General features: G+C 48.4%; 1 protein-coding gene across 4 annotated transcripts in view; it reads left to right on the top strand.

Moving 5' to 3' along the window:
- The first annotated feature begins 18,791 nt into the window (after nucleotides 1-18,791).
- Wscd1 (WSC domain sialate O sulfotransferase 1) overlaps nucleotides 18,792-26,732 on the top strand; it is a 39,272-nt gene continuing 31,331 nt past the window's right edge. The window contains exon 1 of one of the 4 annotated variants that reach the window (XM_029484169.2): nucleotides 18,792-18,862. The gene's annotated coding sequence lies outside the window, so the exon portion shown is untranslated. Of the gene's footprint in view, nucleotides 18,863-19,594; nucleotides 19,662-19,843; nucleotides 20,066-20,228; nucleotides 20,558-26,732 lie in introns of those variants that run through there. The other 3 variants (XM_021177907.3, XM_029484167.2, XM_021177908.3) reach the window with 3 other exon arrangements.

Here is a 26,732-nt window from a genome sequence, read left to right as displayed (position 1 = left end):
TCATATCTTTTCCAGTTCCTTCAGCATTTCCAGAAATCTGTGCAGTGCTGTCTCTGCACAGGCTCTCAAACTGTGGACCCAATTCTCTGGGGAGCTCTGCTGACAGCTGGCCGGGCAGGACTGCCCACAGCCACATCTCTCACTGTAGGCGCCTACATTGTTTTATTTGAATATTCACTTCATTCACTTAACCAATAATTCACAGGACTTGGGGGTATTTTGCTACCATTTCTGCTATCTGGGTCCCAATTCCACATGACCTCCCTAAATTGTGTCACCAGCTGGCGACAGAGGGGCCATGCTTGTGGGAGACATTTCTGACTCAAACCATACGACTAGGACTTCCTACCTTTTTTTTTCTTTTGTTTTTTTGAGACAGGGTTTCTCTGTATAGACCTGGTTGTCCTGGAACTCACTCTGTAGACCAGGCTGACCTTGAACTCAGAAATTCACCTGCCTTTGCCTCCCAAGTGCTGAGATTAAAGGTGTGCGCCACCATGCCCAGCTTCCTACATTTTCTTTTTTTACCTTGAAAGATTTTTTAAAATTTCCAGGTGAAAAAGTAAATGAAAACCAAGGACATAAAGCAACAGAACAAACTAAACATCTTTTTTTTTTAAGATTTATTTTATTTATTATATGTAAGTACACTGTAGCTGTCTTCAGACACCAGAGGAGGGAATCAGGTCTTGTTACAGATGGTTGTGAGCCACCATGTGGTTGCTGGGATTTGAACTCAGGACCTCTGGAAGTGCTCTTTACCACTGAGCCATGTCTCCAGCCCCAAACTACACATCTTAAAGCTTCTAGAGAATGAAAGACAGGATACTTTGGAGGTCCAGAGAGGGAGACCACTGTAACGGGACCATATGATGAGGAACTGGGGCGGAGTCGGGGAAGGGTGGAGATGAAGGCAGAGCTGTAGAAAGCAGAAGATCCTAAGAAGGAAACCCAGGTGACCAGACGTTCATCCTAGGTGTATTCTGCTTGATGAAGATTGGACTTAGAGTGGAAGGGGGCAGCAAATGAAGTGGTTATTGCTTTCTCCTGGGGCACAGAGAGAACGGCGGACCAGTGTCAATTGTATGCTACAGGGAAGACAGGTCAGAGGCTTACTTAGAAAGCAAATGTGAAGGCAACAGGACTTAGTCACTGTTTAGTGAGCAAGAAAGAAGAAGGAATGATGCCCTGGTTAAGGTGGTTGGGAAACCCTGGTCCCCAGGGACTCTCTCCCTCTCTCCCTCTCTCCCTCTCTCCCTCTCTCCCTCTCTCCCTCTCTCCCTCTCTCCCTCTCTCCCTCTCTCCCTCTCTCCCTCTCTCCCTGAATGACAGCATGTTCTCTGCTGGTCTTTGCCCCTCCACTAGGGCTCAAGTCTAACCACAAAAGACAAAAGCTGAGTCTGGGGAGATGGCTCTGTCAGTAAGATGCCTGCCAAATTAACACAAGGACCTGAGTTTGAATCCCTAGCACCCACAGAAAAGGCTACATGTGGCACCTGCACCTGTAATCTTAGTGTCAAAAGGCAGAGACAAGAGGATCCCCGAGGCTACCTTCAGCCACTGTGGCCCAGTCAGTTAGCCCTAGGTCCCATGAGAGACCTAACTCGACAGATAAGGTGGAAAGAAATGCAAAAAGATATCCAATGTTGGCTGTTGTCCTTCATGGACCTGCACACATAGATGTATGTGGTACCCAGGAATGTACACACACACACACACACACACACACACACACACACACCACACACACACACACACACACACACACACACACACACACACACACACACACACACACACACACACACACACACACACACACACACACACACACACACACCACACACACACACACACACACAGAGAGAGAGAGAGAGAGAGAGAGAGAGAGAGAACAGTAGCTTTCCTCAACTTCTCCCAGTTTCAAGTCTCTCTCAGGCGTGACCCTCCCTCCCCATGTAGAAGCTTGCTGCAATCTGGCACAGTCTCCCATGGTGAAGATGTGTGCCAGCTTCAGGGTTTAGTGCTAGCAACACAGTTGTCTAGCAGGCACACGGCCACACTCTCCACCTAGTCTCCAGCAGTCACATAGCCTGACATTTTGGCCTCTGTTTTGACTTTTTCATTTTCCAGTGTGTTCAGAACCTAAAGAGGGGCAGTGCAGTATAGTTTATTAAGGATTTGCCCAGAGTTTCTAAACCTTCAGGGCACTAACGGAAACAAAACTGGGTTTCAGGAGCCAATTTTGAGTATGAAAAGAAAAAGAGAAAGAAAAAGGAAAAGGAAAGGAAAAGGAAAAGGAAGAGGAAAAGAAAAAGAAAAAGGAAAAGAAAAAGAAAAAGAAAAAAAGAAAAAGAAAAAGAAAAAGAAAAAAGAGCAGGTGGTGGCTGTGTGTCCTGTCTGCCAGCCTTTTGTCACTGTAATAAAATACTTGTGGTTATCAACTTAAAAAGGAAAAAAAATCTTCGTTTTGTCTCATAATTTCTGGGATTTCATGGGCGTTATTGTTTTTTTGCCTGCAGCAAGGCTGTGCAGAATGGAAGGAATACACGGTGAAGCAATCTGCTCACATCATGGTGGTCACGAAGCAGAGAGAAACAGGAGGATGGAGCGTTCCTTCAGTTTCAAAGGCACATCCTGACATGGCCAGAAGACATCTTACTAGGGCCCATCTCCCCAGTGGTGGCCGAAGATGGCGCCAGTGACAAACACTTGGGGCTTTGAGGACATTTGCTATTCAACCATAACACCTGGGAAGACCTTTGACCTTTGTTTCTAAAAGCTTGAATTTAGACCAGTTGTGTGTAGCCACCAGTGGCCACAGGTTCCTGGGTTCCTGAAAGGAAAGCTGGGGATGGGTAGGAAGGACAGCGAGAGAAATAACAAGCCAAGACAAAGTTCTAATCAAGCCTCAACTTTAATTCTAGGGTCTGATTTTTAAATGGGGAGAACCCATCCCCCACTATGCCAGGATCTTGTTGCTTTGTCAGGATCTCATCAGGAAGACAAGCTCAGCTGCTCAGCAGGTAGTGGCTTCTTGCAGGAAGCTGCAGATGGCAGGACAAAAGACTTTACCTAGGTCAGACAGACAAGGTCTGATTCAGCCTGCTCAAGGCTGGAAGGAGGGCACAGTTGTGCCTTGCAGTTTTGTGATTTTTCTTTAATGGCTCTTGTGTTAAAGACTGGAAGGTTGTGACTCAGACCAAGCAGTATGTTGACTTTAGAAGATATTTGTAGCTTTTGACCTTTGCTGCAAAAACTGGTGCTTCTGAGCAGCCCACATCAGCAAATAGCACCTGTATGTGCAACCTTGTGTTCGAACAAGTTGAAAGAAGAGCAAAGATGGAGGTCTCTATATCACGTATTGAGCCAGGCTGAAAGACCTCACTTGGGTCTGCTACCTGGAACAGCTTAGCACCCACTGCCTTCAGCAAGCTCGTTCCTGAGAGGACAGAGGCAGAGAGAGACTAGAGGGAGCTTTTAAAAGCCTGCCATGTGGAAACCAAGAAAGGGGAGAAGGCATTCCTTCTAAGCCATTCTTGATGCTGTCAGTGACAGGACTCAGGAAGGGGAAGATGAAGCTGCTTCCTAGAAGCAGGGATAGTTCTGTTTCAGGTTCTTCATCTGAGTAATCCAACCCCACATGCCATTTTCTCCTTTCTGTAAAGGAGAAAATCCTGTTCTGCAAAGATGCAAGGGAGGGGCAGATTGTCCTGAAGGCCACTCAAACACCAACTGGCTGTGAGTTCGGGGGCCATACCAGGGGAGGAGGGTCTGTCACTGGCTTTGGTCTCAGAACGCACACAGTTCAGCTGCATTTCTGGTCCCCCAATATGTTCCTGGGTGCCAATTAACTGCAGTTCTGCTGGGATTGCATTTCCAGCATTCCTGGACCTCTGACCCCAGTGAATTTAATTCTGCTCCTTTAATAATTTCCGAGAGTATAGATTCTGTTGAGTGAGCAGGTTCCCTCCTGTGGAAATCAACTTAAATCCTGAAGCAGCACACTGCATATGCAGGAAGATTGAGCCCAGATTTAATTGGGGAGGGGGCTAAAGAAAAGGTCATCAGGAGTGTCTCTGAAGAAGCCTCACACACTGGGTTCCCACAAGAAGCACAGTAGCTAGGAGATCAAGCTACGTTCCAGGTTAGAAGTCAAGCCCTCCTCCATCATTAATAGCTTCCCATATTCAAAGTCAATTTATAGTCTAGGCATGGACTGGATACTGTAAACGGCAAAGATGCAGGTTTGTGGTTCTTCAAGGGAAGGTAGACTGGTGTGGAGAGCAGCAGGTGTAGCGGGATTGGCAGGCTGGCGGGCAACATTGGCCTGCCTGTTGTTGATGAGACCTAAGCCACTGGGATCCTTTAGGCCTTCGCCAGAAACTGAGTCAGGAGGGGATTGGCTTTGCAGTGTCTAGAATCAGAAGGCCATGAAAAGGCAACTGATGAGAGGAATCAGAACAAGGGAAGGGGGCCAAGGAGCAGAGAGGGCAAGAGAAAGGAAGAGGGCAGAGAGGGAGGAGGAAGGGAGCCATGAAGAAGACTGAGTGCAAGAACCTAGATGGAGGCGGGTGCATCCTGTACCTCCGGAGGCTTCCAGGCTCACTAAGGCCAGGCAATTTTTTCAGCCTTCCTTCTATGAGATGCCCTTTTTCTAAGGAGGCTCCCTCTCTTGGCCCAAGTAGGAGTGAGCTCCTGGCGCTCGCAAACAAAAGTGATCTTAAGCTCTCCTGGCAGACAGTTGCTACACACTGATGTAATTGTAGTACTGACAGGAAAGGAGGCTGGGGAACACAGACAGGAGCCAGCTACCTGGACGGGAAGGAGTCCAGACAGCTAGGAAAGGCCTCATAAAGAGTCAGTTTGAAATCAGTCTTGAAGGCACCGCAACAGTGCCAGACAGTGTCAACCAGTCCGCCTGTGCTAGCCGCTTCCATGCACTCTCCTGTTGTCCCTCAGGCTTTGCGACAACTTAGGAAGCAGGGATAAGATGTCTGCATTTTTTTGTTTTGTTTTGTTTTGTTTTTCGGATGGATTTTTTTGGTTGTCCGTGCTTATGTTGATGCTCTGGTCTCTGATGTCATTCAGGCCCTAGGCTTTGCCTTCTCTCCTGTCCACCACTATACCCTTCCCAAAGTCTATCGTGTGAACTACAAACAGTAGGGCTGGGCTTTGCGTATACAGATAGAGGAAGATGGGGGTCATGAAGAACCCTGAGCCTGGCCAAGGGAGCAGTTATGAGATGTGCAGAACCCAGTGAAGATTGAGAGTGAGAGACTTCACTTGCCACCCCCATGAGAATTTGAAGATGGAAGCAGTTGTGGGCCTCTTGGTGCTATGACCCATGAGTCCAAACCAGTCCCACTTTATGAAGACAGACAGGAGTTTGGAGCACTTTCAACACCACATCTTCTTGCCTGGACCTTGAGAGGTGCTGTAGTGAGAAGAAGGATCTAAGGTAAAGGAAGCTGGGGCTTTCTCCATGAACTCAGTATCTTGGACTTAAACCTGTAGGGACAGGCAGCCAGGGGAATCCTATCTCAACTTGTACCTCCAGGTAGCAAAGCATAAATGGCTGCAATCGCTACAAAGAGGAGAAGTTGGCCATCGACTATCCTCCAGGGATTTCCAATAGAAAGTGTTTTCATGTGGCCTGCTTGGTACTTTCTTATCACTGGAGACGACCTGGCCAAGAAAGTTCAGAGGCCACAGTGGGAAAATCCTCATTTAGGGAATGTTGAATCCATTAACACCATATATTTTTTAAAGTGTCTCAGCTGGAGGAAAATATTTAAATAGAAGTCATTAGTGAGCACATTTTTTTTGAAGCCAACAGTGCCTAATAAGTCAAAATTGCTTTCCCTAAAAATGAAACCTATTGAAAAATTTCGACGCCCTCCCCCTTTCTGAAATGCTCAATTAGGGTTGAAAGAAAAGAAAAAAAAATTCCATAGAGATGCCTGGATTGAAGCTGCTGAGAAGTCAGAGTGCTTTCTGGTTAGGTGCCATCCAACCACAGTGATACAAATCGGGCCTTTAAGGTAATTTATGTCTGGGGCAAGAATTTGGAAGTGGGTCCGCTTGGAGCTAAAAGCATCGTAAATAAGCTGGGTTGGGAGACAGAGATGTGCTGGCTGTGGCAGGAATTAGAGTGGTCTGTGACTGCCCCCTCCGGAGGCACCTGAGCCTACTCCCCCTGGGATCTCAAAAGCTGAGAAAAGGCAGCACCTGCCCTTGCTGGCTCATACCCACTGTGGCCTGGGGGAAGCTGAGCTTCAGAGAGGAGCAGAATCCTGGCCATGTCCTATGGCACAGCAGCAGCGGCAGAGTCAGCATTAGGTCTTGCTTCCTCCCTGGCTACAGTGCCCACTAGTGTCGAAACTAGGTGCTGTGACTGCCTCGACCCTGAGGGCCCAGGACTTGAGTTGAGGAGGGAAAAACCAAAACCAGAAGGTCCAAACCACTGTAGCAAGAAAAAAAATGTCACATACAGTCGTGTCAGGATGACAATGAGCACATAAGCAAAGGAGCATGTACATGCATGTGTGCATACATGTGTACAAGCCTGTGGGGGCACATGTACTCATGTAACTTTTATACCATGCACATGGGTATGTGCCTTAGCTTGTCTGCTCCTGTTCAACCGCTGAACAGCTCCAACATGCATATGTGTATTTTTATATATGCATGGGTGCACATGCCTGTATGTGTATGCATGACACAGCATGTGTACGCATCTGTGTATATACACACTTATGCCTCTATCTGATTAGATTGAAAAAAACTCAATCCAGGTTTCAGCAAATTTAATGCAGGGCTGAGAGTCATGTCTTAAGTAAAGGTAGCAAAAACATTGGGGGTGAGGTGGGCTGTACTAGGAAGGGACTATTGTAAATGCCTACATACAAGATGAAATTCTTTTTCTCCAATGTCTCCCTCTGGAACATTTGCTTCCCAGGTCTGTCATGTAACAAGCAGGGCACTGTCTAACCGGTTTCAGAAAGCGACAGAGTGCCGTTTGGAGATAGATGCTGCAGCCCAAAAACCTCTCAATCTGTCAGTGAAAATAAAAGGCAACAAAGACATGGAACACAGATGGAGTAATTCATTATTCCTGGGAGTCTGACCCCATAATTGTTAGATGTTATTATAAGCAAGCTCTGTAAAGGTTATCTTAAAAAAAAACAAACAAACAATGGAGAGTTATTTATTCCTAGGGGACTGGTCCTCAAGATGGGTAAAAGGGTATTTGGGGTTTGCCACAGAAAAGCCAGATGTTTTTATGGATAATAAAAGAGGGCTGTGATGATGTTTAAAGAAGTTCTGAAGATAGGAGACTGTGGCTGACAGCCACATGGGACAGGGACAGTGGCAGCAGGGGAGGGGTGTTCCAGGAAACAGCTGAGCCAGGTGAAGGGGGTATGGCAGAGGTGGGTGAGAGGAGCAGGTGGCACAGAGACAGAGTAGGGACTTGAACCATAGTCTTGCTTGTCTCAGGCAGATCCTTCAGGAACACGGTGTCTCTGAAGTGCCTTATTCACTAAGAGCAGTTCTGTCTACCTGCAAATCAAGGTGACAGAGTCTTGGTGATTTCTGGCACCTTCTGTCACTTCTCATTTCCCTGCTCCTTGCAGGGCAGATAGAACTGGGTAGAAACTGGCCAGAGAGTCTGACCTTACACAGGAGCCCTGTCATTCCTGACCTACACCAAGTGAGGCCTTGTGCCCATACCCCAGGGCTTTGTCACTGAGATGTTGAAACTGCTCCTAACCCAAGAAACCCTCATGGGGAAAAGCAGGTGCCTGAGATATTGGTCCCAAACTCAGCCTGAGACTGTGAGAATCACCCTCATATAAAAGCAAAAGGTATTTCTTCATGTGCCCCACAACTGGTTGTCATGGCAACAGTCAGACAGGCCCAGGAATGATATTCAGGACCCACCATCCTTCCCTTTTCCAGATCATGGCTCCTGTCCACTATCATGAGGCATGCTGAGGCTCTAGGCTCAGGGAGGAACTCAAATCCCCTACTGTTTCCTGGTCTGCCTTCAGGCCACAGCTGTCCTCCATTGGGAACACAGTAATTTTTCCCCATTTCTACCTGGCCCACACCTTCTTGAATCACTCTAAAATCACTCCCATGAACCAGGGAGATGTCCAGCAGTGAGGATGCTTGCCACTAAGTCCCATGACTCGACTTCAATCCCCAGACACATGTGGTAGAAAGAAAGAATAGACTCCCACACACCAAACATTATCTACACACACACACACATACACACACACACAAGAGAGAGAGAGAGAGAGAGAGAGAGAGAGAGAGAGAGAGAGAGAGAGAGAGAGAGAGAGAGAGAGAGGGAGGAGGGGAGAGGGAAAGGGAGAGAGAGAGAGAGAGAGAGAGAGGGAGGAGGGGAGAGGGAAAGGGAGAGAGAGAGAGAGAGAGAGAGAGAGAGAGAGAGAGAGAGAGAGCGCCGCATACACACACAATAAAAAAGAAAAAAAATTCATTTTCCAGACAGTTTTTACTGTAAATGTTCGCTAAATCTGTTTTTCCTTTAAAATGTGTTTCTTTCTCTTCTGGACTGCCCAGGCTAATGAAAGCAAGACCAGAAGGCTCTCCCAAATTAACACAGACACATTCTGTGTCCCCAGGTCCCTTGTCTGCCACCAGCCATCGCCCACTATCAGTTCTGTACCCAGCAGGTGCTCAAATCTCACAGCAGCACTGAGAACCCATCTCTGCCTCATATATAATCCTGTGTGGGCAGGAATAGAGAGAGGGGAGATCCTTGCAGCACCAGCTATGGACAGACATGTTGTCCATGTGTCCCATCTCTGCAGATGCAGCCCTAGGTTGCAAGGGAGCAGGTGCTGTGAACCCGGCAATTCTCTTCCAGGAAGGCAGCCTAAGGTCAGAAGTAGACGTTAATTAGCAGGTTTCCAAATGAAAATAAAGCCAACAAGTAGGATACAATGTTCACAAGAATAGAAACAAGTAAAGTCACACACATTAGGCTGGCAGTATAGTGAGTGCCAAGGACCCGACCAACCCCCTTCCCTTTAATCTTCATGCTCCTCATCTTTCAGGTGAGGAGACAAAGCCTGTGTACAAAGGACCTGGAGGAGGGAGCTTCTCCCTAGGAGAAGACACTTGGCAGAGGACACACTGTCATGTGGTTCTGGAGTAGCAGAGTCGCCTGGTCTGCTGTAACCCTAGGACGGCCTCAGCCACCTCCTTTCCACTCATCCTTACTGCCTTTCCCTGTTGTTCTGGGGAAAAGCAGAGGGAACACAGAGAAGTCAGAGGGGAAATGGAGGGGCAGGCTCCTCTCGGGCAAGCATCTTTATGTTCAGCTGTGGGGTAGCTTCTGCTTGCCTAGGGTTGGGTACCTGGTGGATATGAAGCAGGAGCCGCATGCATGCCTTCCTTCAGCAGCTCCTCTCTCCTTCTTCCCAGAGAACAGCTTGTGCAGAGAACAGCTCAGTGACCTCTGAGAGACCAGTAGCTCCCTCCTCCAGGTCCTTTGTACACTGGCAGTGACATTGGCATGCCCTTGGTTAGTAAAAACTCAGCTGTCCTTTTTCCCTTGAAGTTCTTTCCCAATCTGAGATTGGTGGGGGAATGGGGAGGAAGATGTTTGCGTTGCCTGAAAGCTAACTACACAGGGAGTGAGCTCGAGGTTTCTCTGGAGTTGCCACAAGGATCCCTTTGTGCGGCAGTGGTGATGGGACTGGGGGTGTAAGCATGTGGATAAACACGGCAACTAAGGCTGAACACATAGGGAAAGGATCCTTTGGATCCAAATACACAAACGCTCTACTCCCAACATTTGTAGGCATAACGTTTTTTTTTGTGTGTGTGTATGTCGTGTCGTTACTTGGAAACTAGTTAGCTTTTAGAAAAACTGCCATTGTATTAATTTCCTACATACATTCATAGTCACATTAATTGTTACACAGCATTTCTACTTTCTAGTTGTGCGGTCTTGGCTTAGTCACTTAGCCCCTCTCCTGTGAGCTGCAATTTTCTCGTCTGCACAGAGGAATTCAAACAGCATGCATTGCATAAAGTGTTGGGGAGAGTTAAATAAAATGACATGAAAACACCTTTCATAGAACCCAGCAATCCACAGATTCGTCCTAACTAATAACACACCTCCTATCTTCATGAGGAGAAATCAAATAGAAAGACCGGCACCAACTACAACACACACACACACACACACACACACACGCACACGTGCACACACACACAATGCAAGCACACATGTGCGCCCACACATACACTGAATCTGTACAACACACAGATGCACACATACACCTCATTTCTCCTTGCATTGATATCTGTATCTCTCTCCATCTTGGTTTTTAGCCTAAGCATGAAACCATCAAAACCCTGACAGAGAAGCAGAGATTTAATTGCAGGTATAGAATCTTGTAGGGTTTATATATAAGATGGAGATATAAATGTGTCCCAGGACCCTGAAAGATGAAAGTCTCAGAGATCAAGACAGTGCAGAAATGGGATTTCAGGCCGAAGGAGCAGGGGGTTAAAGTGTGAGAAATGGATATCATGCATCGTGAGCTGTTTCAAAGAAAATGAAAAAAAGGACACAGGATTCTGTGGTTAGGGACTAAAGAGGATGAGTGTAACTTTAACTTTTTCAAATCCTATTTTTAATGATGGTTCTTAAATGCTTTAACCTTCCTTGTAGCCCACCACCCACCACAAGTAGTGGAAAAGAAAGGATATGGTGGAAGTGGACCTATTTAGAAAGGTTCTTTCCAGCCACTCCCATCTGTGTTGTCTGGAAATCAGCAGGTCAGTTCACAGATTTGCAGGCAGGGGCAGCTCAATCCACTCACAAACACCTCACAGATATACCAGCAGTCCAGTTCAGTAGAGTTGGGTTAGCAACAGTGGTGGTGACATTACCTAGCAGAGACAGCCAGGCCTGAGCTTCCGTTCAAGTCAGCAGGAGAGACCCAGAGGGACACCAGGAGAAGTTCTCTTTCAGGGAAGTGAAGATCAGAGAAGAAATGAGACCCACAAGTGTTGCACAGCTAGCTGTACCAGCAAGCCAAGCTCTGTCTCTGTCACTTCAATGGAGTCCTATACGTACCCTCCAGACATCACGTGTCCTCCATGTTCCTTGCCTCACAATGGGTCTCGCCTCAGCACATGCATCCAATCAGTCTGAGTCCTTGGAAGTGGCAACAAACTGCAGCATACCACCAGAAGTTTTTTTTGGTGCATCTCTCTCTCTACAGCATCCTGACAAATGCAGTTCAACTACACAATGACTACTACACGTGTGTCGTTAACAAAGAATCCTCCATCACGTGTCCTTTCACTTGCTTGTTTTTGCAGAACATCATCTTTCCTGTGTCTGCTTCAGCGAAACATTCCTTCACAAGTCTGCCTTAGCCTTTCACACTCATGTCCACTTTAACAAAACATTCCTTCTTGTTTTTGCCCCAGCAAAACACCATCCAACCAACTTTTCAAAGAATTCTTAAGTTTCCACTTCAGATGAGCTTGGGGGTCAAAGGCCTTGGATGCCCAGCCTTTGAGGCTGAGTTTACCTGTGCACAGTGAAAGCACCACATGGGTTCATGGGAATTGTCAAGTCCCCATCCATATTGATCAGGCAGCACCTTGGAGAGGTCTTTGAGGTGCCAGGTATCCAAATAGGGTTTAGGGGTATACTAATGGATGAGATAATGGGCAAAAGAGAAGGAAATACGAAAGCTAACACTCCGGAGTTTACGTCAGGCCATTGGAGGATGGTAGAGCCATGATTCCAGGGAAGGCATTCAGGGGATAGAAGATGCTCAGGGACAGAAAAGGGAGGCTTGCTGCAAGGTTAGGGATGAGAGGTATTAGAAGCCAGTTAACCTTCTAGAAGGGACCCTGGGTAGCCAGCTGTGGCTGAAGGTAGAGTTGAAGCAGAGAAGAGAATAGGTCTAGTGTAGAAAAGCAAACAGAAAAGAGGATCAGGGACAAAACTTTCAGGATCATCCTTATGAATGAGAAAGGAAGAGGAACCTGTGGATGAGACAGGGAACAAGTTGGGAGTGGAGGATATTGGAGCCTCATGTGGCTGAAGAGAGCAGAGTGACCCCACTACAGAGTGTGGAGAAAGATGAGGAAATTTCTCTGGACTGGAATCAGGAAGGAGTGGCTAGCCTCTGACTAGCATTAGAGAAGAAGGGGACAATTTCTGTTATAGTCAATTAGATGTCTGAGGGAGGGATGGAGTGGGGACATCTCCCTGGTCCACTAGGAGAAGTCTTTCACAGGTAGGAGACTTGAGGAGGAAGTATTCATGGAGGGAGGACTACAGGTAGATACACAGAAAAAACATGAGCCCCCATCACTAAGGAAATGGATGGATCTTTCCACGGGGAGTGAAGGCTCAGAGTTAGACATGAAGGCTGGGGAGAGCTGCTCTTCCTATCACAAGGCCCCCCAGTATCCCTGGGTCACATAAGATGCAGAGGAGACAGGGAAAGAATGAGTATCCCCACCTGTGTCCTAAAGATGCCTGGGATGCAGGAGGCATGGGAAATGAAGACGTGGCCCCGTATCCTGGCTCTGTCTCTTGATAATCTGCCAGTGGCACATTCAGAACTTGATATCTCCAGAATATTATTTCAACTTCCAGCCATCTGCCCTCCCTGATTCTGTTAGAACCTCTTCTGTGGAAGCATTTTTTCCCTGCCTTTTCTCAAGTCATTGTCGTGCTCTCCCTTCCTGGAGCCAGAGCCTTATGCTTTGAGAGGCAGTGTCTATGGGCACATGATGCCAGGAGCTTCTACAACCACCTTAGTTTGAGATACCCAGTGATTTGCAATAAGCTTGAAGTATATTCTGCCTGAACAGTGGTCCTGAGACTGTCAAGGTCATGCAAAGCCCAGGCACCATGAGAAACCATCAACAGAGGACACTCACTGGGCAGACAAGACAGCTCGTAGAGTTCTGCAACCCTGCATGGCACCCTGGGGCAGAAAAGGGATGTTAATGGAGAAACTGGTGAGATCCAAATTAAGTTCAGAGTTTAGCTACCAGCCATGTACCAATGTCAGCCAAGGTCTCAGTTCTGACAAAAGCAACCATAGAAATACAAGATGCTGGCCACGGGGAAAATGAATGGAGGTATGGGAGAATCCCATTCTCTGTGCAACTTGACTGTGAGCTTTAACTTATTCAAAAATTGAAACCTGGTCTTTTATACCAGTGCTGTATGCGAGAAGTATGCCAGTAGCTTAATTGAGATCATTTGCAGGTTCAAGGCCTTCGGTGACAGACTTACAGGGAAATCTATAAAAGCGGGACAAAGCCGAGCTGCTGCTTCTTTAAGTATCAGTGTCTGATGGGCAGACAGGATAGGCAGAGAGAGAAAAACAGGGTGGAGGCACTTGCACCATCCGCTTGTACCAGGGCTTGCTTGCTAGCTTTATACCTTCTAGCTGACAGCTGACACCATGGACTTCATGCCTACTCCAGCCCACGCTGGCACGTTGTGGTTCTTCATGGCTTTCCATTCCTCTGACTCACCCAGTTTCTGCCTTTACAAAATAGAAGATGGAACCAGACATCTGTAACCCCCATCTAAGGACTCTCATTCCAGTACATGCTGTGCTGTTAGGTTCCGTGCTGGGATGGGGACTTGGAAGAATCATCAGAGGGTCTCTTACTTCTGTACTCTTCTAGAAGCACAACCTGGGCATCAAACATTTCCCCATGTTGCAGCCTGCACCATGATGCCTTAGTGTTTCCCCCACAGGAGAATTTCCTTCCAAAGCAGAGCAAATCCTCTTTCATCCCACCTCTGCCTGTCAGCCAGGGTGATGTGACATTCTAGATCCCTGGTCATTTCAGCAGTGTTCACATCATGGTCACCAGAGCAGATTCCATCTGGAGAAACTGTGTCATTCATCATGAGAGTGGAAAAATTCTGTCCATCCTCGAGCTCCTTGCCCAGTTCTCATTGCCTAACTCTTACTTTTCCTACCACAGCTACCACTACTGTTGTCTTAAACTCCTCAAAGTCATCCACGAGATGTAGAACAACTCCTTCCAAACTCTAGCCGATGTTACTATTGTGAACTCTTCTGTGAATCTTTAACATGCTCAGTGGGATCTAGAACCACTAATCCTTTCTAGAAGGTCCTCGGTTGACTTTTCCTGGGTCCATCAGAGATAACACAAGCTGGAGCAGTCATAGCCTCAAAGAAAAGTATTATTATTTTTTTCTTTTTTTCCCCTTTATTTTTCGAGACAGGGTTTCTCTGTGTAGCCCTGGCTGTCCTGGAACTCACTTTGTAAACCAGGCTGGCCTTGAACTCAGAAATCTGCCTGCCTCTGCCTCCCAAGTGCTGGGATTAAAGGCGTGCACCACCACTGCTCGGCAAAGAAAAGTATTCTTAAATGGTAAGACTGACAGTGGAATTGCTCTAAGATCTTTGAGCTGCAGACTAGATACTGTGCTAGTGGGAATGAAAGCAAAACAAACTAAACTAAAACACTACCTCTGAGAGAAGCAATACACTTTCCTCATCTAGACACTGGGATCCAGAGACATGGCTTGTACCAGGCAACATAGCTGTCTTAGTCAGGGTTTCTATTCCTGCACAAACATCATGACCAAGAAGCAAGTTGGGGAGGAAAGAGTTTATTCAACTTACACTTCCATACTGATATTCATCACCAAGGAAGTCAGAACTGGAACTCAAGCAGGTCAGGAAGCAGGAGCTGATGCAGAGGCCATGGAGGGATGTTCCTTACTGGCTTGCTTCCCCTGGCTTGCTCAGCCTGCTCTCTTATAGAATCCAAGACTACCAGCCCAGGAATGGTCCCACCCACAAGGGGCCTCTACCCCTTGATCACTAATTGAGAAAATGCCCCACAGCTGGATCTCATGGAGGCACTTCCCCAACTGAAGCTCCTTTCTGTGTGATAACTCCAGCCTGTGTCAAGTTGACACACAAAACCAGCCAGTACAATAGCCTTCTCAGATCACGCCAACCAAAGAAATCTTTTGCATTGTGCCCTTTCACACCTCTTTCACACCTCTGGATTTCTGTAACTTTCTGGGGTTTCTGATCCATGTCTTGGGAATCCAGCTTCTCTGGGAATCGTCAGACCAGCACTGAGGGAGGCTGCCTGATGCCAGGCAGGCACAGGCTTGCTGCCCTGTTGCACACCCCCACAGCTCTGCCTTCTGCAGGCCCATCTCTGCAGGGGGTGCAGTTGCCATCTGTGTGTAGCTGGTATCTTTGCAGAGGCACATTTAAGTCACTGCTGCATTCACAGGAGAAAGCAAATCAATACTTTCAGCCCAGCAAAGTGCCGACTCGAGCCAGCCTCCAGTCTCGCTGCTGAAGGTACAGCATGAAGCACTCATGGCACCGTGAGAAAAACTAGAAGGGAGAAAGGAAATTGGGTCTTCTCTTTGGAGATGTTCTCAAAGAGTCTCCCCATCCTTGAAGGTCACATCCTCAGAAGATGTACGGGAGTAAAGGCAACCTTCACAGGCTGCTTGAGGACTCTCAGTCCTCACAGGACCTTAAAGGCCAGAGCAGTGGAGCAATAGCTGCATGGGTAAAGAGGAAAGCATTCAGACACGAACAAGTGCTCCAAGTGCTGACGGGCACTGGTTTCTCATTTTGGCACAACCTCCACCCCAACATGTGGATACCATAGAGTGAGTATCCCCCTTTTCTCTAGGGTCACGCTGGTGGTTAGTTGACTCTGGGAGCCAATCAGAAGATGGCTGGGGACCAACAGAGATATCTGCAACCAGAGCAAGAATAGGCAGTTTCTTGAGTTCTTCAGAAGAAATACAGCATCCATTAGGGACCTACCAGGGTTCCTGGAAAATGTCATGTTGCACATATTGAACCTTAGAAATTGATTACACTTGAGACAGGCATGGTGGCTTGTCTTGCCACTAAGACAAAATATGGAACAAAAGCAACTCAAGGAAGAAGGGATTTATTTTGGCTCACAGTTTGGAGGCATACAGTTCTTCATGATGGAGAAGCTATGTCAGCAGGAACCTGAGGCAGATGGAGTCATGGTATCAATTTTAGTTAGCAGAGAACACTGAATACAGTGCTCAGATCACTTACTCCTTTCTGTATAACTGTTCTGTCTGGTAGGATGGCATCGCCCATACTGAAAACGTGTCTTCTCATCTCAAGATCATTTTGATAATTGTACACAGCCAGGACCAGAGAATTACTCTAGATAATTCCTCACAGGTATGCCCAGGGACATTGCTGGGTGATTTGAGAGCTTATAAACTTTATAGTGTTAACCAACAAACTGGTTCACACCTATAACTTTTGCACTGTGGTCTTCAACATTCCCAGTACTGTGACCCTTTAATACAACCTCATGTTGTGGTAAACCCCCAACCATAAAATTGTTTCATTGCTACTTCATAACTATAATTTAGCTACTGTTATGAATTGTAATGTCAATATGTGGTAAATGCAGATATTGATATGGAACACCTGTGAAAGGGTGGTTTGACCCCCAAAGGGGTTGTGACCCACAGGTTGAGAACACTACCTCTACACTTGGGAGACTGAGGCAGGAGGATTGCTGGTGAATTCAAGACTAACTTGGATTATAGGGTAAGTTCCAAGCAAGTCTGTACTATGAAGTAAAACTATCTCACAAATAAATAAATCTTAATGAGTGTTGAATGAGCATGCACTAAGGATTATGGATGCAATAGCTCTATATGAGAGAAACTCCCCCTGGCTATCTGGGGGGCTCAAATTCTAGCTGTGGGGCCTTTGAAGGTTAAAGAAAGGACAATGAGCCAGCAAAGATGTAAAGTGAAAGAGCAATCAATCTTTGAGGACTGGGGAGTGGACAGTGGGCGGGTGCTCTAGCTGGACTTCCTTTGGCCTCCTGGACAATGAGCCACTTGGAGAAGGGGCAGACACTACAAACCTGGGGGCCTGGGTAACACTGAACAGCATGTGGCACTTCTGCTCCTCAGGAAAAACCCTTGCATGGAATATTTACAAAAATAGATCGCATGCTATGTCCGGTGCTGCTTTGTGTACACACATATTGGTCCAGATTGGGGGTGGGGAGGGGGCGTTCCTTGTCCAGCTTTCCATGCCAGATGCTTCTGTAGTGGACTGAATCAGCAGTGTCCAGTATTCAACAGGAATCTAACACAGGATGGGCGTCACTCTCAGTGACATGAAAGGAGAAAGGAGGAGAGGCCAGCCAAAGGAAAGGGAGGAAAGGGAAGGGGAGAGGTGGGCAGGGGAGGGGAGAGGAAAACCCCAGGATCTGGCTTTAAGTTTGAAGGCAACACATATACTTGGGATCTAATGATTAAAGTCCACAAACAGGGACAGATGGAATAAACAGGCAAACCCAGAGAGACAGGAGTAGTGCGAGCTGAGACTATTTTAATTCTTAGTCTTACTTAGCCTTGTAGGGGAAGCAGGGGTGGCTGCATTACTCAGGAGCAGCTGGATCTGTGTCAACACTGTTGTGGGACCACCATAGAAGTCCATGGGGCATTAGGATGCCTTTGACATATGGGAGGAAGTGATATGGAGCGAACTACCAGTGGATCTGAGCTATGTGGCAAGGAGATCTAGGCACAGGGAGGGGCTTGGCATGGTTTGAAAAGGGTGTTGCTATCAGGGCTACCCAAGCTGGCTTTCTGAACCTTTATCTGCAACCAGTGCTAAAGAGGAAGGCTTTATTCCAACACAGAACTACTCATGCCCATTTTGACACCCAAACTGCCTTTCCCATGCCCTTCTCAACTCGCTACTCTATGGGTTCCTCCTTGTACCTCCTTTCTTAGTGTCTCTTGTCAAGTTGGCAGGCATACCTACCTGGAGACCAGGAGGTGCTTCTTGGCGTGCTGCACGTTGCAGGTGCAGTCAGACACGGGACTCTTCCCTTAACATCCCCTCCACCCTTCACACACTTCACACAGACAACTCAGCTCCACATCTCAGGTGGCTGCTGTTCTAGGTGACATCTCCTCCCAAGTAGCAGCAGCTGCAGAGCAGTGCCCAGAATCCCGAGGAATGCATCTGGAGATTCTCAGGGCTGTCCTCACTGCAAACCCTTGGGCAACCATCTCCTTTTGTGCATCAAGAACATTGTCTTTGAAGTGGATGCAAATGAAGGTAGTTTGTCATAACTATTAAGTGTGACAAAGGATATAAGAGGGTCATGGGTGACTTCATGGACTTATGGCCTGTGCAAGACACAAGAGTGTTTCCCAATAACCCTAAACTCTGTTTTAAAATTACACCTTTGTGTCTTGGATAATTTGTTTGTTTGTTTGTTTGTTTGCCACTGGACCCTATAAATTATGCAGTCAGTCCTAAAGAGGGTTCAAACACAAGACAACATTGTAAGAGGATTCATTGAGTTACAGCTGATAACAATGATTAAAGGCTATGCAGAGGATACTTTCTTTGCAGGCCTGGAATGCTGAGATAGCACAAAATCCCTATGCTCCTACCCAAAACTCCCAAGGCTCCAAAGAGTTCAACCTTCATTCCCAGACCCAAGACTCTTCTGTGTATACTTCAACAAGCCCTTTCCCCACCAGGGTGCCTTTCCACTGCACCGCCAGAAGCTTTCTACTGGTCCCCTTCCAAGTCCCACTGCTGCCCTGCACCTGTTGAAAGCCCACTTCTCTGAGTGGCTGAGCAACTCTGCCCCTAGCGGAAGTTGGAAGTAAAAAACTTCCATTCAGGAAGTCCGTTAGAGACACTGCCACCTGCTCCTGATGCCTCCTCTCATCCTGTCCCCAGCATACAGCAGCCTCCAAGAACATCTTGGCTGTCAGTCTTGGGTGAGAACTATACCCACTGTTGTTTAAGGAAGAGCAGGGTAGATGCTGTGACTTGGGGGCTTCGAAAGGGGGAGCGGAGCTTCCCAGTAGGGTAAGCCTTTATTTAAAAGGAGGGCTGTATATAGACCTATGTGCCCCCCCTCTCTCTGTGTTTTGTGTGTGTGTATGTGTGTGTACCAGTGAGGCAATGTCCCTTTACACTCTATATCAAGAAGGTCTGTCCCCCTGTGTCAATGCGGGCAGAGTGATAAGCTGCTGGCAGAACCCCAGGTGTGTAAGGAGATGGTGTGAGTATCTTTGCCATTTTGTAATTCTGTGGTACTGTTTCAAATTGTGTGTGTGTGTTTCTAGCAAGTGCTTGTTTCTGAGTGGCTGTGTGTCAAGGAGAGTTAGGTGAATGTGCCTAGCTCCCCCAGTATGGGACAGTAATCCAGTGTGTGTCTGGGTATTTACATTAGAGTGGTACAAATTGTGTGACTCTGTATGTGGGTGCACCTGTCCGTGTCCTAGCTTGCTTCTGAGTGAGTGGAGCAGAGCAGAGAGTGTGTGAGTGTGGGTGTCTGGTGATTCAGTGTGTATTTGTATCAGCCACTGTGCGTCTGCCACCACGTCTGCATCTGAGTGTGGCGGCGTACTGCTGCGAGTGGCGAAGCCCAGTGTATTCCTGTGTGCGTCTGGTGTAAGCACCATGGTGCGTGCTAGAGCCGGCTAGGCTGCAGTGGTCGGCTGTGGCTGGGCGGGTGCAACAGAGTGGTCAACGTCTTGTCTTGGCGGTGGCGAGTAGTGCGTGTCACCCGCGGTATGTGCGTTGTCTCGCAAGCCCGGACAGATCACCCACAAACCTCCCGCCACGAAGCCAAGCTGCGACCCTTCCTGGGAGCCTAGAAGAAGGGGGTGCGCGGAAGCCTCTAGGACCCGGCGGAGGCCGGCCGCTGTCCCCGGGCCGCGCGAGTGAGCATGTGCAGACCGGGCGCCCGCTCGCCCGCTCTGCGCCCGCCACTCACTGTACTCCGCGCCCGCGGCTCAGCTGGGCGCCCGCCCGCTCCGCCACTGCTCAGCGCGGAAGTCCGCAGCCTCGGGGAGCTGCGCGACGCGGGCCTGGGAGCGCGGGTGCGCTTGCTACAGGCGTCTGAGCTTTGGGCACTGCGGGCTGCGGGCTTGGCGCCCCGGAAGGCGGGTGCCCCAGCCGGCGGTGATCGCTGGGTGAGTCCTGTCTTCGAGGTCTCCCAGCCAGGACCCTACCTAGCACGGGCTGCGAGCCGGATCTACCCCCGCCCCGGGCAAACAAGTTTGTGTAGATGCGACTGGGAGCGCGCGGGGTTGCACCTGCTGGGGGCTCGGGGTTGCACCTGCTGGGGCGCAGGGCGCGCTGGCGAGGCGCCTTCCCGGGGCCGGCGCGCCAGGACCGTGGCGGATGTGTGGGTAGCATCTCACCACGTCTGGTCTTGGCTGGATGTGCACAGGCAGTTGCACCAGCCGCTTCTCCGCCAGGAGCCCGGGGACGTCCGGTCTGAGTCCCTGGTCGGGCTGAGGGCAGGATTTGGGGTGCAGGATTTAGCCTCCCTCCTAGGTGGAGACGTTCGTCAGAAGCTGCTCCCCCTCTCTCGTTCCATTCCCAAGCCAGGCTTCCGGTCAGTGAAGGGTTTTCTCCGGTCTCTTGATGAACTTGAACACAGGCAGAGGCAAAACAGAAACGTATGTATTTTGTTGGAAGAAATTACCCGGTGTCGCGCTTTGCATCTTTCTAAGGTGTGGATGGAGACTCGTGGCTGGATGCTCTGTGTGCTGTTTTTCTTTGCTAGTCAGAAGCATCCCTGGCTGGGTCAGCTGCTTCAGGGTAACCTGTCTAACTGCTTTTCTGGGTGTCTGTGCTCCGCTGATTGTCTTAGTCCTACCAGCTAGTCCACGGGGAGTCCGAATGGGAAGAGGACCTCTGCCCCATCTGCTTGCTGACAGATAGGCAATTTCCAGCACCCACAGCCCTACCTTGGGACCCGGCCCTCACTCTCCGTCGTAGGCTGTAGGCTACTTTCCAGACAGAATGGACAAACTCGGTACTCCCCTGTACTTTTGTCACCTCTTCTCTCCTGTTGCGGGGACAGTATTCTTATGTCTACGGAGACACCCGGACCAGCTTTGGTAGGAACCCATACGTGGGGGTCAGGACCTCAACATCAGATACGGGAAGTGAGGACTGTAGGGATTGTAAGAATAAGAGGAGCCTTATGCTGGGCTGGGTGGCTCTTTCTGTCGACAGTATCCTCACTTGGTGGCTATCTAACTGAATGACTACACGTGCTGGCCAGAGAGCTAGGGAGAGCTTTCTTTGTGTAGGTTTGGTTTCTTTCAAGCATGACCTCCTACCACACATATATTCTTAACTGAAATCCCCCAAGAAGATGCCTGTGGGGAGGGGCTGCTAAGCCCCCAGGTTCAGGGAAGAGCCAGGCATCTTCCTTTCTAGTGGTTGAGGGCAGCTTGGCCAGCTACCAAGCTGGGGGTAGTGGGTGCAACTGTCCCCTTATCTCCCTGACATCATGACTACTCCCAGCCATCCCAAAATTGTCCCATAGATCTTTGGAGGAAACTTATCTTGGGGTGAGGAGATTCCCTCTTTTCAACAGGCACTGAAGTCCCTGGCATAGACAGTACTGTCCTATGCTTTGGCCAGAAGTGGAGAACAACTTGGATTTAGACAGAAGATGAGACCCCTGTCCTTTTCTTCTATCTGCCTCCCACAGTAGGTGGCACCTTCTGGGCCATCATTTGGCCTGCTGCTAAATGTGAGCCTCAGCCTGGCTAGTACAGCCCAAAGACTGCAGCGGTAGTCAGCGAGTCTCACAGATGGTTCTTGTAGAGTCACTGAGCAGAGCCTGGGAACCCACAGCCTCCAGGTCCAGGCTGAGCCATATGTGAGCAGGGTCTGATGGGAGAGCTGCACTTCTCTTTGCAGATACTCCGGGCTTGTACTCCCATCTGGCTCTGTCCTGGCCAGTTTTCCTGAGACCAGCTCTCTTTGAAATTAAGACCAAGTACTTGGGGGCAGCTCAGCATTTAAACCTTGGGGGTCTATGTCCATACAACAGGAGTGGGAGTCATACTCACAGGTGGCATCCCAGTATCTGACCCAGGCTGGTCTGGAGGTCAGCACTGCTTATTTGGGGGGCATGACCTAATCTTTCTCTGGACCTCATAATTTTGTTTTCTCTCTCTCTTCCCTAATTTCTCCACACCTTGATTTCAATAGCCACCATGTCAACCTGTATCTAAAACACAATCCCTATGTGTCCCTTTGAGGGGCCATGGTCAGGGAGAAACTCTACACGTGTACTTTCTTTTGGATGGAATAGAAGTGAATGGCAATTGGGCTGGATTCGTTCTGCAAATCTTACAATGCTGTGTGCCTCTGTATCAAGGCTCTTCCTCTTCGCTGGGATGGGAGCTCCCTCCCAGAAGATGACTGCCTTGGTCTGAAGAGACCAAGAGTAAGGAAGGACAGGGATGCACAAGGTGTCTGGGCCATCTTCCATAACTCGAGTCCCTGTCCTTTGGCAAGAAAGGAACCAGAGAAAGACAGGGCTAACCGACTCACCTATCCAGACTTATCCAAGTCCCTGAAATACGTTGTAACACTTACTTAACCTGTTGCGTTCTGCACAAGGCTCAAGACCAAGCTCAGGGACTCACCGTCAATGGAAGAATCATGGAGGGAGATGAACCAAGTAGGGTGCTGATTTGAAGGGGTTGTGACTGGCTGTGCTGTGAGGGATTGGGCCCTGGGTCAACCAAATAGAGAGGAGGAAATCCAAGCTGCATGTGGCACTCCATCTGACACTGGGGCCATGTGACAGCCAAGTGATGCCACACACTTGGAATCAGAAAGCTGGAGTTCCGACTAGCACTAGCCATTTATCTCTGTTCCAGTTAATTAGCCCCCAGTGTTTTACCTTTTGCCTCTATGTAACAGTGATAATGACTTATAAATTAACGTCATGGGCCTGTGGGAAGATCACTCAGTCATTTGTTTATCTGTTCATTCATGTCACACACTTGGTTGTATGTGAAACCACATATAACCTCTAATGTGACATCTATAACTTTAGTGTTCATAAGGACTTCAGCCTTGAGTCCACTGAAGGTTATATACTTATTTGCATTGAATGGAATTTGACCTTAGCAATGCTATTCTTACCATTTGTGATTGACAGATCATCATGTTATATTTTAAAAGGCTACCCTGTGACATTGGGCCTATGTATATAATATGAAATGATAAATCTAATTAACTCTTATGTTTTATACTTTTAAAGAAACTTTGTATGTGGCCGTGGGGTATGTGTGTGTGTGTGTGTGTGTGTGCACATCAGTGTGTGCAAGCATCTGCAGAGGCCAGAAGTCAATGTTAGGCAGTCTTCTCAGTTGTTCTCCACATTATTGTGTTTGGGTTTTGTTTGTTTTGTTTGATATAGGGTTTGCTACAACCCTGGCTGGTTGAAACTCGTTTGGCAGACCAGGCCAGCCTCTACCTCCAGAATGCTGAGGCTGCGCTCTCTCTCTCTCTCTCTCTCTCTCTCTCTCTCTCTCTCTCTCTCTCTCTCTGGTCAGCAAGTCTCTGGGATCTACCTCTCTCCACCTCTCCAACACTGGGGTTATAGAAGCATGGCCGTGCTTGGCTTTCGCCAGAACGCTGGGGATTTCATGCTTTCCAAGAGAGCACTTTGGTCACTGAGCTATCTCCCCAAGCCCCCAGATTCATTTGTTTTTTTATTTTTTCCCTTGAGTTCTGAAGTTCAAAGAGTTTTTGCCTCTTCAAAAATGGAGCCCTTACCCCATTTCAGCAAGGGTCTGCAGGTTTGTGTTTTGTGGGTATTTTACCTCCCCCCTTTTCAGCTGCAGACCAGGAGTGCAGGTGACCCTGGAGTGAGGGCAGTATTCCCGGAAGCCATCAGAGATACTGACAATGCCTGGGAGTGGCTTGCAGGCTGAGAGACAATGTAAAGATATTCACAGGCAGACTCAAAGTAGAACCCAAGCCCAGCCACAGGTCACCATGTATCTAGCCTCTCTGTCAGTACCACAGAACCACTCTGCTTCAGGAGTTGAGGAGGTTTTAAGGAGGAAGTGTTATTGAGCTGAACTTTGAGGGTGGGGAAGTATTTCAGGTCTGTGAATTGGGCAGAGCATCCCTGGCTGGCTGACTAACATGCACCCTCAGGAAGCTTTGAAACATCCCATGCTGACCAGGGACACTGGTTTGGACATAGGATTCTGTAATGAGTAGTCTGAGGGAGGGAGGAGGCTGGGTGTGAGATGAAGCCAAGACACTGAGTGACTATGGAGGCGTTTGGATCAGTTCCTCCTTGTCCCATGGCCCCTGCAAGCTGTAGCATAACTAGTGCTATGCACTAGGATAGATGCTTTCTTGAGATGCTGGGAGGGCATAGCCTCTGGGAGAGGGATGGGCTTCAGGGGGTGAGCACTGAACGGAGCATCAGAGGATGGAGAAGGTGAAGTGAGGGGTGGGAGAACACCCGCAGCCCAGCCCCACTTGTAGTTTCACTGAGGTTCCAACGCTTAGAGCTGCTGGCTTTTAGTTGGTCAATGACTGGGACTCTGAGCAGCTGCAGCATAGGTCCTTATCTTGCCTGAGGAGCAGCCTGTCAGACTTTGTGTTTTGTCTTTAGGATGCCGCCTTATGTGCAGACAGCTTTGAGTCACCCTTGATGGCCACAGTGGCTAAGATCTGTGTGGGGAGCACTGATCATTTGCTCTCGCATTAATGCATTTCATTGCTAGCCAGAAGGTAGAAGGGAGGTGGAGTCACATGACTGAACCCTAAGGGCCAGTCCTAGCTAGCCCTCCTCTCCTGTCTTTTCCCTTCCTCTTTCTGTGAGCTCTCCTATTGCTCCCACCCCAACCTGGCCCACAGGTAGGTGCTACCTGCCCTCTTCTGGAGCCAAGGTTTTGAGTCCCCCTTGCACTAGGAACTTGCTTTTCTTCTCTGAGACTCCTGAAGTCTCGGTTCAATTATTCTCCTCTCATTCCTGGGCTATCTCAGGGACTCCTTTCCCTAAGCCCTAAAATATTTCCAAGGATGTAGAGAACACTGAGCAAGGTGGCAGATGGACATTTATCCAAGCTGGACAGAGCCTCAAGTGGAGGTTCTGGGACAGGGAGTATGCTCAACAGTCCCTTACTAAGGGTTCCAGATCAGGAAAGTCAGCTGTGAAGCAAGATTCAGGGGAGGTGGAAGATTCCCAGAAGAGGGGAAAGAGCTCAAAGGCAGTCTTAGAGCCTGCTCGTGGCAGTGCCTCTTAGGTTTGACTGGAAAGGTCAGAACAGGAGGAGCTTCTGCCTGGCATAGTTTCAAACCCATGATGGAGACACACTAAGTTTTTAAGAAAAAATCTTAACCACGTGCAGAGCCAGAACTCAAGTGGGAAAAGGGGCAGGGAGATTTGGGGCCACAGGACAGCTCTAGGAGCAGATGGTCTGGGTGTGAATACTGACTCTCTAGTCAGGTATGGGGACAGTTCTCAACTGACAGGAAGCAGGCCGTCTGCCTCCCATGAGGATCCAGGGGCTCATGAGGTACACAGGCCATCTAATCTATTTATTCACACTGCAAGGGCCTAATAAATGGTGTCACTGAAAATTAAGCAGTTGCCAACAGCAGTTAGATCAACTTCAAGCAAGAGGAGGCTGTTGGGCCCATTCTGGGAATAGGAGGCCCAGGAGGAAGGAGACTGTTTCCTGGGAACACCTGCTGTGTGTCCATCCTCCAGCAGCTCCTGTGGGCCTCTGTGGCATTCATAGCCAGTGTGTGTGTGTGTGTGTGTGTGTGTGTGTGTGTGTCACAGTCTAGGCAACCATTCCCATTTACCCATGTGCAGACAAGGAGTCTAAGGTCCTTACTTGGGATTAGGTTTGCTATAAGGAAGGCCTGATGGCTCTGGGGTACAGAGGGCCAGCCACTGGACTTCCAGTCCAGCAGAGATGAAAAGTGGCCAGATTTTTGCCAAGCCACAGTGCACGGCTACAGGGGTGGGACCATCACCCACCTAGACCAGAAACTTTCTCTCCACAGCAGATGTGCTAACCTTTCGACTGTTACTTGGGTTTTAGGATTTTATACTAGTAGGATCTCCTGCATCCAGAACCCTTCTGTAAACGTACCAGAGAACCTTCTTAAAGCACAGGAAAGATCAGACATTTAGGGGTTCTTGATAATCCAAGTACATCTTACACATCAGCTCTGTGATGCTGAGACCAGTGGTGGCCCACATGTTGCTCAGCATCTTCTGTCTAGTTCAGGCTTCCTCTCAGCTCTGGTTGAATGGAGTTTGAAGTTTGGCTGCTCTCAAACCCCTCAAGAGCATACTTCTGCTGTTAGAGTTCTTTTGTCATATAGTTCTTTTGTCATATATATATATATATATATATATATATATGTGTGTGTGTGTGTGTGTGTGTGTGTGTGTGTGTGTGTGTGTGTATGTATCCCACTGGCAAAGACAACTGAGGTGTCACTTTGTGCCAGGCTTCATGCTGGGTGACAGTGAAAAAAGTAAATAGGGGATGGCATCTACTTGAGTTGATCAGAGTCCTTTGGGGATGATCGACAAGTAGATAGACAATGTTAATTGCACCAAAATGGTGCATGCTGCATGCTGGGATGGACTCAGCACAGACTGTTGGGAACCAGGGAGCCTCTCCTTCTCTGTGGGTGGATGTGATCAGGGAAAGGTTGGAGGAAGTGACATTAGTGCTAAACCTTAGGGGTCATACATAGATTAACCAGACAGAGGGAGGAAACAGAGGCAGGGACACTGGATACAGGAGGCCCTGCTGCAGTCACAGAGTGCATATG

This window comes from Mus caroli, unplaced genomic scaffold (genome assembly GCF_978045245.1).
Source record: "Mus caroli unplaced genomic scaffold, Mus_caroli_1 scaffold_13, whole genome shotgun sequence".
NCBI lineage: Eukaryota > Metazoa > Chordata > Mammalia > Rodentia > Muridae > Mus > Mus caroli.
Note: the sequence above shows the minus strand (reverse complement) of the source record. Positions and strands in the feature narration are given on the sequence as shown.